Below are 15,885 nucleotides of genomic sequence, written 5' to 3'. Positions count from 1 at the left end.
CACAGTCACAGCTGAGCCAGAGAGACATGTCGCCTGTACGGTCTATTATTAACTGCGCTCCACGTCTCCCATCTGTCACATAGAATCACAAAGCACAATCACTCAAAGCAACTACATGACAGGATCTGCTTTTATTCATCACTTCCTGGAGATTACCCAAGTACGTGTGTGTGTGTGTGAGAGAGAGAGTGTGTGTGTGTACGTCAAGGTTGCGGAGGCACCACCGGGGGGTCTCAGAAGAGGTTCCACTTGGCCCTTTTTTCCCCACTGCGAGTAACAAGAAATCAAGATGGCAATGTGGGAAACGATAAACAAAACTCAATGAAAGAGGGAAGATGCTTTTCCTCTTTCTCTTTGGTTTCGACATGAAAGTGGGTGGCTGACAATGACCATCAGTCAGAGAATCGAGTGACTGCATCCTCCGTTGATCTCCAGTATCAGAGAGCAACATTCATTTCCACTGGTTAAACGGAAAAGGTAATAATGTCTTTCTAGCCTCTGAGGACAACTTATATACACTCACTGTCAGGCACAGTCATGCTAAAAGTAATAACATATCATGAAATTACAACCTGGGGCTTGTCAAAGCAGCAACAGACTTCACAGCCTGTGAGCCAAAACCTGGACATACAGTGGCAGTCAAAATAGTAGTAATAGTGAAGACATCAACACTATAAAATAACACATATGGAATCATGTATTAACCAAAAAAGTGTTAAACAAATCAAAACATATTTTGTATTTGAGATACTTCAAATAGCCACCCTTTGCCTTGATGACAGCTTTGCACACTCTTGGCATTCTCTCAACCAGCTTCATGAGGTTGTCACCTGGAATGCATTTCAATTAACAGGTGTGCCTTGCTAAAAGTTTATTTGAGGAATTTCTTTCCTTCATAATGCGTTTGAGCCAATCAGTTGGGTGGTATACAGAAGATTTTTTACCCTATTTGGTAAAAGACCAATTCCATATTAATGGCAAGAACAGCTCCAATAAGCCAAGAGAAACGACAGACCATCATTACCTTAAGACATGAAGGTCAGTCAATAGTGAACATTTCAAGAACTTTGAAAGTTTCTTCAAGTGCAGTCGCAAAAACCATCAAGCGCAATGATGAAACTGTCTCATGAGGACCACCACAGGAAAGGAAGAACCAGAGTAACTTCTGCTGCAGAGGATAAGTTCATTAGAGTTACCAGCCTCAGAAATTGCAGGCCAAATAAATGCTTCACAGAGTTCAAGTAACAGACACACCTCAACATCAACTGATCAGAGGAGACTGTGTGAATCAGGCCATCATGGTCGAATTGCTGCAAAGAAACCACTACCAAAGGACACCAATAAGAAGAAGAGATTTGCTTGGGCCAAGAAACACGAGCAATGGACATTAGACCAGTGGAAATCTGTGGAAATCTGTCCGGTCAGATATTTGATTCCAACCGCTGTGTCTTTGAGACACAAAGTAGGTGAATGGATGATCTCCGCAAGCTCGGTTCCAACTGACACTGTCACTGATTTATTTATAATTCAAGGCACACTTCACAAGCATAGCTACCACAGCATTCTGCAGCAATACATCATCCCATCTGGTTTGGGCAACAAAAAAAAAAAAATGTAATTTTACTAGGCAAGCCAGTTAAGAACAAATTCTTATTTACAATGACAGCTTAAGAACAGTGTTCAGTGAACTGCCTTGTTCAGGGGCAGAACGACAGATGTTTACCTTGTCAGCTAGGGAATTCGATCTAGTAACCTTTCAGTTACTGGCCCAACACTAACCACCCTCATCTGGTTTGGGCTTAGTGGGACAATCATTTGTTTTTCAACAGGACAATGACCCAACACACCTCCAGGCTGTATAAGGGCTACTTGACCAAGAAGGAGTACTGCATCAAATGACCTGGCCTCCACAATCACCTGACCTCAACACAATTGAGATGGTTTGGGGTGAGTTGGACCGCAGAGTGAAGGAAAAGCAGCCAACAAGTGCTCAGCATGTGGGAACTCCTTCAAGACTGTTGGAAAAGCATTCCAGGTGAAGCTGGTTGAGAGAATTCCAAGAGTGTGCAAAGCTGTCATCAATGCATAGGGTGGCTACTTTGAAGCATCTAAAATATATTTTGATTTGTGTTAAATGAGTAGGTGTGTCCAAACTTTTGACTGGTACTACAGTACTGTAGTACCAGTATTTTCTACAGGCTGAGGCAGAGAGAGATGACGGTCACCTTGAATTACAGCCATTACTTAAGTCTTAAGGGTACCTTTGTGTCCTCTTCACATAACTGATTATCTACAGTGAAGGTATGTTTTACTCATTTTCTGACGATTGCAAGGTGAAACAATAAAAGGGTATGAAGTAGTGAATTCTATTGAATAGCTTTTCTGTTACTCCCCAGAAAGAGGATGATCTATTCTCTTTAACATGTAAGCAACGTTGAGTACAAGGACAGGAGCTGAATTGTAAACAGACGGGGAAATAAATCGGAGAGCAGTGTTTTATGCCAAAGCAGTACGTCGCCGCTTTCTTCTGAAATCGTTTCTACTCCGGTGGCTATGGTCTGTTGCAGCTCTAGGAAGGTATGTAAGGGCGACAGGTAGCCTAGCAGGTAAGATCGTTGGGACAGTAACCGAAAAGGTCGCTGGTTCGAATCCCCGAGCCGACTAAGTGAAATATCCCCACTCTCCAAGGGTGTCTCAGGGGGAATTGAGATATGCAAAAAATACATTTTTATCTCACACTCGAACCACAGTGAAAATATAAGTATCCCCTATTTGACCGTCGAGGTAGGTAGGCAATAAGGAACATACGGAGAGGATTCCACCACCTGTCAACTGGCTGTCCAACAGCAATCTGGAAAAACTCAAGGGCATTTAATCTCAAAGAACTCCTCCTGGCCCTACCAATAACATATGGCTTCAAACTAAAACAGCCTGTGTTCAGTAGGGCATACCGTAGAAACGCGTATTGTACAAGTACAGGTACTCGCCCTGTTTCAGAACGTTTCCTTCACAGTAAAATGATGTATGGGGATGTTGTTTGTCGTCACGCTGAAGTCAACCCAGGTCCAGGAACGGCCTTTGATTAGTCTTCTCTGTGTTAGGCTAATTGTGCTTGGTAGCAGGGACTCTGAGGGATCGAGAGAAATAATCTGTTTATTGGAAACCGCTGATGAAAATCAACAAGCACTTCGTCCAACCTCTCCATTCCTCCCTGCCGCCCGCTAACACGCAGCACAACACTACAAATCACCCTAATTGGCTGTAAACAATTTTTCAAAAGCCGGCCACCAGCGATGATGGAGGGAGATTGGGAGAGAAAACAGAGAGAGAGAGGAAGAGAAAGATATTCAGATAGTCTGTATCTCTCCCTCTCTCTCCCTCTCTCAGTTTCTAAACAGAGAAAGAGCGTGGAAGAAATAATTACCCAAAAACAGTAAAAAGGGAGGAGGTGGTGAGTGGAAGATGAGGGAGGATGAGGGGGAGAGGAGAGGAGGAAGGGAGGATGAGAAGAGGGCATGTTGCCAGCGGGAGTCTGCTACTCGTGCTGCTCTCTGATGAGCGCCCCAGTGGGTTGTGGGTAAAGGGAAAGGGGGGTACCTAGTCAGTTGTACAACTGAAATGTGTCTTCCGCATTCAACCCAACCCCTCTAACAAGCCCCTGTGTGAGGACACTTTAGCTGAACCCTTCATCATACAGTACATAAGGCATACACAACACTGTCATAGGGCCTACATAACAAGGTGTCAGGAGCAGGAGGAGCCCCATCAATCTTATGATGACAGCTAATCCATAAGACGTCAGAAACATTACAAAACACATTTAAAAATGTCAGACCATGTTTGTTCCCGTCTGTATGATTCCCTCTGCTCTAAATGCCAAGTGAAACGTTGCCTTGGTCAAACGGCTGTAACGCAGGCCATGGCCGGGCCCTTCTAAATGTCTTCATCCACAGTGGATGAATGACAAGTCTTCTGATGTGACCTTGTTGAAATGTGTGAATACATCTCGGTGTTCGGTTCTGTACAGGCCCGGCATGGATAGAACAATGTGTCCATATTCAGACACTTGTCTCAGTATTCTGCTATTATAAAGGCTGAGGGTCAGTCAACAATTGCTAATCCGCTCCCTGTAGAGCCCCCTGCCATTCACACTGCTCTCTCTGGCACCACTGGGTAACCTTTCAGAAAGGCCACAGAGACAGGCCTTCCTCATTTCCCTTGCACTCTCTCTCTATCCCTCTCGCCCGATGCGTCTCTCTATTCAACATTCTCTCGCTCTCTCTGCATCCTGCTCTCTCTCTCAGCATTCAGAATAGCACTCGGACTCACCCATGACATGTATTGTACACCTTTCCTAGGGAGGAGAAAAGCTCTTTAAAAACGTCAGATACGGCCTCCACTGCACACAACCCAGGCTGCAGCAAACACGCACAACAAAACAACCTCTAACTAATCCACCTACATCACTGTAGAGTTTGGCTTTGGTTGGCAGTATTCAACAAACAATAACAAGAAGCACTTCTAATTGCCATCAATCGGACACCATCTTAATTGTCCTTGCTTTCGTCCTTGTTAGCAGATCTATAAATAAACAGTCCTCCTACAGAAAGCTATCCTCTCTTCTGTTCCTCTGTGTAATTGTGACATCGTCCATGGCAGTATGTACACTACATGTCCAAAAGTATGTGGACACCTGCTCGTTAAACATCTCAATCCAAAATCATGGCCATTAATATGGAGTTGGTCCCCCCTTCGCTGCTGTAACAGTCTCCACTCTTCTGGGAAGGCTTTCCACTAGTTGTTGGAACATTGCTGCAGGGACTTGCTTCCATTCAGCCACAAGAGCATTAATGAGGTCGAGCACTGACGTTGGGCGATTAGGCCTGGCTCACAGTTGGAGTTACAATTAATCTGAATGGTGTTCAATGGGGTTGAGGTCAGCGCACTGACCAGTCAAGTTCTTCCACACCGATCTCGACAAACCATTTCTGTATGGACCACGCTTTGTGCACGGGGGCATTGTCATGCTGAAACAGGAAAGGGCATTTCCCAAACTGTTGCCACAAAATTGTAAGTACAGAATCATCTAGAATGTCATTGTATGCTGTAGCGTTAATATTTCCCTTCACTGGAACGAAGGGGCCTAGCCCAGAACCATGAAAAACAGCCCAGACCATTATTCCTCCTCCACCAAACTTTACAGTTGGCACTATGCATTCGGGCATGTAGCATTCTCCTTGCATCCACCAAACCCAGATTCATCTGTCAGACTACCAGATGGTGAAGTGCGATTCAGCACTCCAGAGAGCGCGTTTCCACTGTACCAGAGTCCAAAGCTGACTGTGGAACTCAAATCAAATCTTATTTGTCACATGCGCCGAATACAACAGACCTTACAGTGAAATGCTTACTTACAAGCCCTTAACCAACAACGCTTTGAGAAGTTAAGAAAAATAAGTGAAGTTTAAAAAAATTTTAAAAAATAAAGTAGCAAATAATGAAACGGCAGCAGTAAAATAACAATAGCGAGGCTATATACAGGGGGTACCGGTACAGAGTCAGTGTGGAGGCTATATACAGGGGGTACCGGTACAGAGTCAGTGTGGAGGCTATATACAGGGGGTACCGGTACAGAGTCAGTGTGGAGGCTATATACAGGGGGTACCGGTACAGAGTCAGTGTGGAGGCTATATACAGGGGGTACCGGTACAGAGTCAGTGTGGAGGCTATATACAGGGGGTACCGGTACAGAGTCAGTGTGGAGGCTATATACAGGGGGTACCGGTACAGAGTCAGTGTGGAGGCTATATACAGGGGGTACCGGTACAGAGTCAATGTGGAGGCTATATACAGGGGGTACTGGTACAGAGTCAATGTGGAGGCTATATACAGGGGGTACCGGTACAGAGTCAATGTGGAGGCTATATACAGGGGGTACCGGTACAGAGTCAATGTGGAGGCTATATACAGGGGGTACCGGTACAGAGTCAATGTGGAGGCTATATACAGGGGGTACCGGTACAGAGTCAATGTGGAGGCTATATACAGGGGGTACCGGTACAGAGTCAATGTGGAGGCTATATACAGGGGGTACCGGTACAGAGTCAAAGTGGAGGCTATATACAGGGGGTACCGGTACAGAGTCAATGTGGAGGCTATATACAGGGGGTACCGGTACAGAGTCAATGTGGAGGCTATATACAGGGGTACCGGTACAGAGTCAATGTGGAGGCTATATACAGGGGGTACCGGTACAGAGTCAATGTGGAGGCTATATACAGGGGGTACCGGTACAGAGTCAATGTGGAGGCTATATACAGGGGGTACCGGTACAGAGTCAATGTGGAGGCTATATACAGGGGGTACCGGTACAGAGTCAATGTGGAGGCTATATACAGGGGGTACCGGTACAGAGTCAATGTGGAGGCTATATACAGGGGGTACCGGTACAGAGTCATGTGGAGGCTATACAGGGGGTACCGGTAAGAGTCAATGTGGAGGCTATATACAGGGGGTACCGGTACAGAGTCAATGTGGAGGCTATATACAGGGGGTACCGGTACAGAGTCAATGTGGAGGCTATATACAAGGGGTACCGGTACAGAGTCAATGTGGAGGCTATATACAGGGGGTACCGGTACAGAGTCAATGTGGAGGCTATATACAGGGGGTACCGGTACAGAGTCAATGTGGAGGCTATATACAGGGGGTACCGGTAAAGAGTCAATGTGGAGGCTATATACAGGGGGTACCGGTACAGAGTCAATGTGGAGGCTATATACAGGGGGTACCGGTACAGAGTCAATGTGGAGGCTATATACAAGGGGTACCGGTACAGAGTCAATGTGGAGGCTATATACAGGGGGTACCGGTACAGAGTCAATGTGGAGGCTATATAAAGGGGGTACCGGTACAGAGTCAATTGAGGTAATATGTGTGGGGATACCAGTTAGTCGAGGCAATATGAACATGTAGGCAGAGTCAAAGTGACCATGCATAGACAGAAAGCAGCAGCAGCGTAAAAGAGGCATCTGAGTAGCCCTTTGATTAGATGTTCAGGAGTCTTATGGCTTGAGGGTAGAAGCTGTCAAGAAGCCTTTCAGACCGAGACTTGGCGCTTCGGTACCGCCTGCCGTGCGGTAGCATAGAGAACAGTCCATGACTAGGGTGGCTGGAGTCTTCGACAATTTCTAGGGCCCTCCTCTGACACCGCCTGGTATAGAGGTCCTGGATGGAAGGAAGCTTGGCCCCAGTTATGTACTGGACAGCACGCACCACCCTCTGTAGTGCCCCGCGGTCGGAGGCCGAGCAGTTGCCATACCAGACAGTGATGCAACCAGTTGGTCTCTATGGTGCAGCTGTAGAACCTTTTGAATTCTGAGGACCCCTGCCAAATCTTTTCAGTCTCCTGAGGGGGAATACATTTTGTCGTACCCTCTTCATGAATGTCTTTTTGTGCTTGGACCTTGACAGTTTGTTGGTGAATTGGACACCAAGGAACTTGAAGCTCTCAACTTGCTCCACCACAGCCCTGTCAATGAGAATGGGGGCGTGCTCGGTCCTCCAATTAATGTAGTCCACATTCAACTCCTTTGTTTTGATCACGTGGAGGGAGAGGTTGCTATCCTGGCACCACACGGCTGTCTCGTTGTTGTCAGTGATCAGGCCTACCACTGTTGTGTCATCGGCAAATTTAATGATGGTGTTGGAGTCGTGCCTGGCCGTGCAGTCATGAGTGAACAGGAAGTACAGGAGGGGACTGGGCACGCACCCGAGGGGCCCCCGTGTTGAGGATCAGCATGGCGGATGTGTTGTTACCTACCCTTACCACCTGGGGGTGGCAGTAAGTTCAGGATCCAGTTGCAGAGGGAGGTCTTTAGTCCCACGGTCCTTAGCTTAGTGATGAGCTTTGAGGGCACTATGGTGTTAAACGCTGAGCTGTAGTCAATGAACAGCATTCTCACATAGGTGTTCCTTATGTCCAGGTGTGAAAGGGCAGTGTGGAGTGCAATAGAGATTGCATCATCTGTGGATCTGTTGGGGTGGTATGCACATTTCTTATACGCTTCCGGGTTAGAGTCCTGCTCCTTGAAAGCAGCAGCTCTACCCTTTAGCAACAGGTGTGGCTAAAATAGCCAAATCCACAAATTTGAAGGGGTGTCCACACACTATATATACAAAAGTATCTGTTAATGAGCCAACCCACTGTGCTGTGATGAGGTTTGGTGACAGTCTCTCCAACACAGAGAAGCCTTCTGTTAGACAAGTCAGTAACTGAAAACTCCGACAAGCACTTCAATTAAATTACAACTAGACATTGATGTAAGAATGACATCCCACTGCCGTTACTCGAGAATGCCATACTCTACCACCATTGACTGAAAAGCTTATCAAGGGACAAAACACCTTGTATCATTTGAACTGAACACGAAGTGCACTAAAACAGCTAGGCTATTACTTACAGCAGCAGGGAGCACCTACTGTACAACAACAAGATCCAGGGTGAGCTACGCTAAGGCAGATAGCTAATACAAAGATGATTCCCACTAGCTGCCCTCCACATCACCGACAACATGTTAAAACTCATGTCTTGAGAAGGGGAACAAGAACAAATATCATTTGTTGCTCAATCAAAAAGTAATTCCCGCAAATAAAAGTCAGATTTCGGTTAAGAGTGAGAGCTTGGGCTGATAATACGGTACGTCATGTGACAAGTCCAGGGCCAATGTTTACAGACAGAATACATACCAGCTGATTTGATATAGGTTGCATCCCAAATGGCACTTATTCCCTATATAGTGCACTAGTTCTGACCAGAGCCCTGTATGGCAGTACTTTGACAAGTAAAATGAGACGGTGATGAAATGCAAAACGTTTGCGAGGTGGAATTGAGCTACAGTGGCAGTACAGGTGCTGAAAGGGAGGCACAGTGAGACCCAACCCGTCGGTCAGGGGTAGAGGATGTCGGCTTCAATACCCTAATGACATATCTAGAACCAGACTACAAGATGCCATGTCGAGAAAAAAACCCGCCCTGGTGGAGAAATTGTACAATGATTGCACTTCAAGTACAAAGCGCGAGTTGTCAAACACCATTAGTGGTCTTAACAGATTGTTGGACATCTTTGAACACGCTGTTACACATCACTGAAACGAGCCCTCACGTTGATGGGAAGGGGGCCATGAAGTCCCATGTACTGACAACTGAGAACATGGAGGAGAGTCACACAAAAGAGAACCTAGAACGGCATTAATACCATCGTTGTTGAGTGGGTGGAGAGCAGCAGTAAGGTGAGCGCAGTCTGGTAGGTAGGCAGGACTCCGGTAGATTGAACTGCATTGCCCCCTAGCGGTCATACTCATTATGAATTCACGTAATTTTTTCGTTTAAACTATATATTTTTTTTAATTGGCAGAACATTTTTTTATATATTTTTTTACATTAGTTACATCCCTAGTCTCCTGTGACAGTATGACAGACTTAAATTCTGGCCAGTGCACCAGCATGCAGCATTTGGTTCTAGGTTCCAGATTAGATATGACATATCAACAAGGTGGCGTTTAAAATAACATACATGGCAATCTCCTTTAGCCTTTTCTAATCTGCAAATAAGAGTCTGCGATACCCCATCCATACGAATAGATGATAATTATGATTACACTCAACCCATAGCCTAGCTACTGTAGGTACTGCAGCAGCATATGGGACTCAGATTCACCTCAGAGAGCAGAAAATAACCCACAGTTACATATTAAATCATGCAGTCAGGAAAACAGCACTGCTCAAACTGACCCAAACAAGTCAAACTGCTGAGGTATTTCATCCTAAGGGCTCCTCTCCTGAGTGTGTTGCCAATAGTAACCCTGGCAGATGGCTGATGTTCATGTAGTTCTACGGCGGGGGGGATGAAATGACAGGCTGTGAATGGTTCAGAACAACCTTATTTGATTTCCATGTCTAGATAGAAGGACAGTTCAAAAGAAGAGGGGAAAATAACAGATATGAAAAACAGATGGCAGAAATATGAGGTCTGGATTGGGCCAGAGGGGGCGAGGGACTTCACCATGGAGAAAGGAGAATTAGAGTGTCTCCAATGGCACCTTGGTCCCTAATATAGTGCACTACTTTTGATCAGAACAAAAGTTGTGCACTTACATGTAAAAGGGTGCCTGCCAGCTGGCTCCTCTTGTCCTTGGGATGAAGATGCTATGAGTCTTAGAGGGCTCTAATTTCTCAGACTTCTTCTCTTAAATGGGTAAAGTTGATCTATCGGGCATTAAATTAGGCGAACACATCCATTACTCCCAGTCTCTGTTTTAATCAGAAAACTATAGACCAGAAAGACAACTATAAGGGCATTTAGTTCTGAGCTATACTGTACATTGTATTCTTTTTCATTTGGTCCAGTTGGTTTCACATTGCCAAATGTAAAACAAAATAAAAGGCCTAAACAAAACCATGTGTTCATGCAAGTCATTTGTTAATTGGAGAAAAACGCTCATGTTAAATCCATTTATGATGACCAAGAAGCATAACTTGGGTCCCAATCGTCATATTACATTGGCTTTGGTATTCCAACAACATGCGGGAGGAAACAATAGCCACTCTAACTGCGATGTGAATAGACTACATTTAGCCTGTATCCCCGGTATAGCCCCAGCCTAATCTGCACAGGATGCGCTCTTAAATGCACTGCTACTCACAGAATGTTTGAGATATCAAGTTATGGTACTGTGTGCATTTCACCAAATGCTCCCAGTCCAATAAACTGCATGCCTCTGATTAGTTTCCTGTGTTTGGTTCGGACTGCGTTCTCACCTGCAGCGAACCGCCCCATGGTAAAAATGGAATCGGACCGATACCACCCTTTTTGAGTGAACCACGGTGTGTTGTTCAGTGTGCTCCCGAGTGCAGATAGCGTGTCCACAACAGTCCAAACTAACGGACCTAAGGGTGAAAACAAGCTCTAAACCAATCTGGTATGAAAGCCCCCTAAAAGTCTACCTCCCTTTAATGAAAATAAGCCCACACACACACACAGAAAACGTCGGAACTCAAAGTAATTACGTGTATCCCCAAAAGGACACTGGCATAGTGAGACTGATAGCTGCTTAAGAGTCTAGCCTAATTCCAAATGGTAGAAACAAAAACTCCCTAATTAATAGAGCAAAAAAACTCTGACAGAGGAGTCTAAAGGAGTAGGGAGACCCATCAACATGGACTCGGAGAGCTGACCAATGAGATGCATGGAGCTGGCTGACGGAAATAACATGGTCCCTGTGGCATCCCGGAACCACAGCTCGTTAATACAACTTTAATCTGATTCACAACGGGACGCTGGGAACAGCCGGACACCTTTAACGACTTTCTACTGTACACCACCGGAAAGAGAGGGATAACATGGGTCCAGAATGAGAAAGAGTAACACCAATTTGAAGGACAGAAAGAGAGAGACATATAGAGAACGACAGATAGAGACGAGAGGAGAACAGGAGAGGCTGAGTGACATCAGCTGTAGGATACAGTAAGCAAATTGAGCTGAATGCATGACACTAAATGCAACAAAATCAAAACAATAACTAATTTACAGACTGCATTTACAGTTTCACAATTTAACTCTGCCTTGTAAGCCTCATTGTAAGCTGTCTTAAGCCTACTGTCCTATAGGCATGGCTACACAACACAGCAACGAACAGAGCACAGAATATCACAACAAATGGTCGAGTCCCCTATATGGAAAAATCTGAGCACCAGTACTATTTTGAGCAGCGCATCCCGTGTGTACTTCATAAAATATGCACAAGGTATGAAAACGCGTGGGATACAGTGAAATGTAGCCTGTCATACCAACAAGGCATCACAGAACCGCACGCCTAAAATAGCAATGCCATTATTTCAATAGCCTATATAATAAACAAATCATATCTAAGCATGACTACAGAACATGACTAAATCATCTCCAAATTGTGTTTACTTACGAGAGGACGCCTGCGGTGGAAAAGCCAGTAAAACTGGTGAAATAAAAGCAGTCTTTCCAGATGCGGACTGGGTGAGAGCAGCCCACTTCAGTGACCGCTCACTCACTGGCGCGCTCTGTTAAATGCGCGCGCTCCCACTCGCCTGCTCTGTTAAATGCGCGCGCTCCCACTCGCCTGCTCTGTTAAATGCGCGCGCTCCCACTCGCCTGCTCTGTTAAATGCGCGCCGCCGACCGAGCTGGAATACATCTGCCGTGCTGTGCGCTTATGACTTTGAAACCTGATTTATTCGTGCATTACATTGCGTTTCAGAGTTGACTCGTTCAAATAGGATGCCGTTTGGTTTGCAGTGCTTTTCAAAGCAGATGTGTCATCACGTGTGCGTGACCGCGGGTGGCGTGCAAAATACAGCAGACACACACGAGTTAACAGGCTCCTCTCAATGTAAACTATAGGCCTAATCGTTTACAGCTATATGAACATTACATGGGAACATAATCACATCTAGTGCACGTGTCTACTGAGGTCACATAATAAGGGAAGCCTACAGCCTGCTTCAAAGCTAGGTATATATAGATATATAATTAACTTAATGCTGGGATGTTCCTCTCCAAATCTAGGCCTATATCATTAATTTAATGCTTGATGTTCCTCTAGACTCCCATTCAACATGTATTTATACCAGGCTATGATATGTGGTAGTAGAACAGTACACACGTGTGTAACTGGGTAACAAGAGCCTGGAGAGACCCTGAAGTTCAACCACAAGTCAGGGTTCTTTCTAATAGGAAGCAGACAATGGTTGTGGAGGGGCTAATCTGCTTCCCCCAGCTTAGTGCTGTTATTCAGGCCTGGAGGAGAGGAGGGGCAGTGGTGATGGGGAGGGGAGGAGGGGGGACGCCAGGCCACAATGGCTCCAGAGAGAGAGGACCATTTTAGTGTACGTGTGTGGGGAGGGGACAGGACTCCAGATTAAACCAGGCTCATCACTACATATCCTCTCCACACAGATAGCTGTTTTGAACCCTGCTGGGGCTCCTCAATAGGTTTAAATAGCAGAGGAAAACAACCAACCTGGCATGGTTCAAAAACCAACTAGAATTGTAGCACAACTCAAATTGGTGCTACAACTAGAATTTCTCCCCTTTGTGGAAGCCAGGTGAATTGTAACAGCAATAGGCTGCATTCAAAACCAATCTCCCCCCATCCCATTTTCCCATAACATGGTGGAGATACAAGGGAAGGAGGGATGTGGGAGGATGAACAATACCCATTGGCAGTGAAGAGGTAAGATGAGGACAGGAGAATGGAAAAGTCCACTAGATCCACCCTGCATCAACTGTCCAGGAAACAACAGAGGGCATGCGTTTGAAGTCTAAATCCATGGGTGCGTCCCAAACGGCACGCTATTTCCAATATAGTGCACTACTTTTGACCAGGGCAGATAGGGAGCCATTTGGAACGCAAACCATTTCAGTCAAATCCAGTGTGAGCCACAATATCAGAGAGCGAGAGCGAGAGAGAGAGAGGGGGTGCCACAGGGTTCAATCCTCGGGCCGACTCTTTTCTCTGTATATATCAATGATGTTGCTCTTGCTGCGGGCGATTCCCTGATCCACCTCTACGCAGACGACACCATTCTATATACTTCCGGCCCGTCCTTGGACACTGTGCTATCTAACCTCCAAACGAGCTTCAATGCCATACAACACTCCTTCCGTGGCCTCCAACTGCTCTTAAACGCTAGTAAAACCAAATGCATGCTTTTCAACCGTTCGCTACCTGCACCCGCACGCCTGACCAGCATCACCACCCTGGATGGTTCCGACCTTGAATATGTGGACATCTATAAGTACCTAGGTGTCTGGCTAGACTGTAAACTCTCCTTCCAGACTCATATCAAACATCTCCAATCGAAAATCAAATCTAGAGTCGGCTTTCTATTCCGAAACAAAGCCTCCTTCACTCACGCCGCCAAACTTACCCTAGTAAAAACGGACTATCCTACCAATCCTCGACTTCGGCGATGTCATCTACAAAATTGCTTCCAACACTCTACTCAGCAAACTGGATGCAGTTTATGACAGTGCCATCCGTTTTGTCACTAAAGCACCTTATACCACCCACCACTGCGACCTGTATGCTCTAGTCGGCTGGCCCTCGCTACATATTCGTCGCCAGACCCACTGGCTCTAGGTCATCTACAAGTCCATGCTAGGTAAAGCTCCGCCTTATCTCAGTTCACTGGTCACGATGGCAACACCCATCCGTAGCACGCGCTCCAGCAGGTGTATCTCACTGATCATCCCTAAAGCCAACACCTCATTTGGCCGCCTTTTGTTCCAGTTCTCTGCTGCCTGTGACTGGAACGAATTGCAAAAATCGCTGAAGTTGGAGACTTTTATCTCCCTCACCAACTTCAAACATCTGCTATCTGAGCAGCTAACCGATCGCTGCAGCTGTACATAGTCTATCGGTAAATAGCCCACCCATTTTTACCTACCTCATCCCCATACTGTTTTGATTTATTTACTTTTCTGCTCTTTTGCACACCAATATCTCTACCTGTACATGACCATCTGATCATTTATCACTCCAGTGTTAATCTGCAAAATTGTAATTATTCGCCTACCTCCTCATGCCTTTTGCACACAATGTATATAGACTCCCCTTTTTTTCTACTGTGTTATTGACTTGTTAATTGTTTACTCCATGTGTAACTCTGTAGTCTGTTAACACTGATATACTTTATCTTGGCCAGGTCGCAGTTGCAAATGAGAACTTGTTCTCAACTAGCCTACGCGGTTAAATAAAGGTGAAATAAAATTTAAAAAATGAGAGAGAGGTTAAGGATTTGAGAGCTGGCTAGCTGAGGAAAGCTGATATTGTCAAATGGACCCAGGGAAGAGAGCTACAGTGTTGGGCTCCATAGTGCATGTGAGCTCGTATTGGATAGACAAGGAACTCTCCTGTCCAAAAACTCTAAATCAACACTAACTGTATTTGTTCATCCCCAGAGGCAGCGCCCACCGGATGTATGGTACTTGATTTGAAAAACGTCTCCGCAGTATTTTATCAAGTGAATGCCGACAGCTGAAACTCCGCAATCTCCTGCTCTCTCTTTGCTGATAAGTGAAACAATCTTTTAAGCAGAATATTTTGGGACGCAGCCATCTGTATGCAGAGACCAAGTAAGCAGAGACCGACACACTTGCAAAAGTGCGCACGCACACACAAACAGACAGACAGGCGTAAGCACTCACCCACGCATGCGTGTGCACCCACCGTGACGGGGAGATAAAGGAGTGAATCAATGACAACTCAAGAGCCTATGGGCGTTGGAGATGAAGTGTGTGTTCTCCAGACCAGATGTGTGTGTATTATCATATCTAGGCTCTCTGGTCTCTGCTGCTGTGTGCCAGTCAGCAAGTGGTAAAGGAGACAGAGTTAACAAAGACCTCTTCCACCCTGCTGTCTTCTCTCCTCTCCCCACTATAACTGTCACAAAGAGATTACGGAAGTTTTCCTATAAAACCTAAAATAGTTACATAATTGGGCCGACCACATTTCCTGTTCCATTTTTAAGGCGCTGCGATAAACTGCAACGCTTTCGAAAAGTTCCATAAAAAAAGTTGTACTTTAACTTATCTAATGTGATTTTGAGTTTGAGCCTGTAAAACCCAATGCCCTTAACCTTACTGCTAGTGTGTCCTGTAGGTCAGTGTTCCCCAACCCTGCTCCTCCAGTACCCCCAACAGTACACATGCTTATTGTACCCCCTGGACAAACACACCTGATTCAACTGGTCAACTAATCATCAAGCCCTTAATGAGCTGAATGAGGTGTGTTTGTCCAGGCCTATAACTAACCTGTGTACTGGAGGACCAGGGTTGGGAAACACTGCTGT

General features: G+C 45.6%; 1 protein-coding gene across 14 annotated transcripts in view; it reads right to left on the bottom strand.

Annotated features, from left to right (window-relative positions):
- Nucleotides 1-15,885, bottom strand: part of plekha5 (pleckstrin homology domain containing, family A member 5) — a 145,135-nt gene that overhangs the window by 54,601 nt on the left and 74,649 nt on the right. The window contains exon 1 of one of the 14 annotated variants that reach the window (XM_031831873.1): nucleotides 11,980-12,105. The exons of the other annotated variants lie outside the window; for them this stretch is intronic. The gene's annotated coding sequence lies outside the window, so the exon portion shown is untranslated. Of the gene's footprint in view, nucleotides 1-11,979; nucleotides 12,106-15,885 lie in introns of those variants that run through there. 14 annotated transcript variants of the gene reach the window in all.

The sequence above is a fragment of the Oncorhynchus kisutch genome, linkage group LG9 (assembly GCF_002021735.2).
Source record: "Oncorhynchus kisutch isolate 150728-3 linkage group LG9, Okis_V2, whole genome shotgun sequence".
Lineage (NCBI taxonomy): Eukaryota > Metazoa > Chordata > Actinopteri > Salmoniformes > Salmonidae > Oncorhynchus > Oncorhynchus kisutch.
Note: the sequence above shows the minus strand (reverse complement) of the source record. Positions and strands in the feature narration are given on the sequence as shown.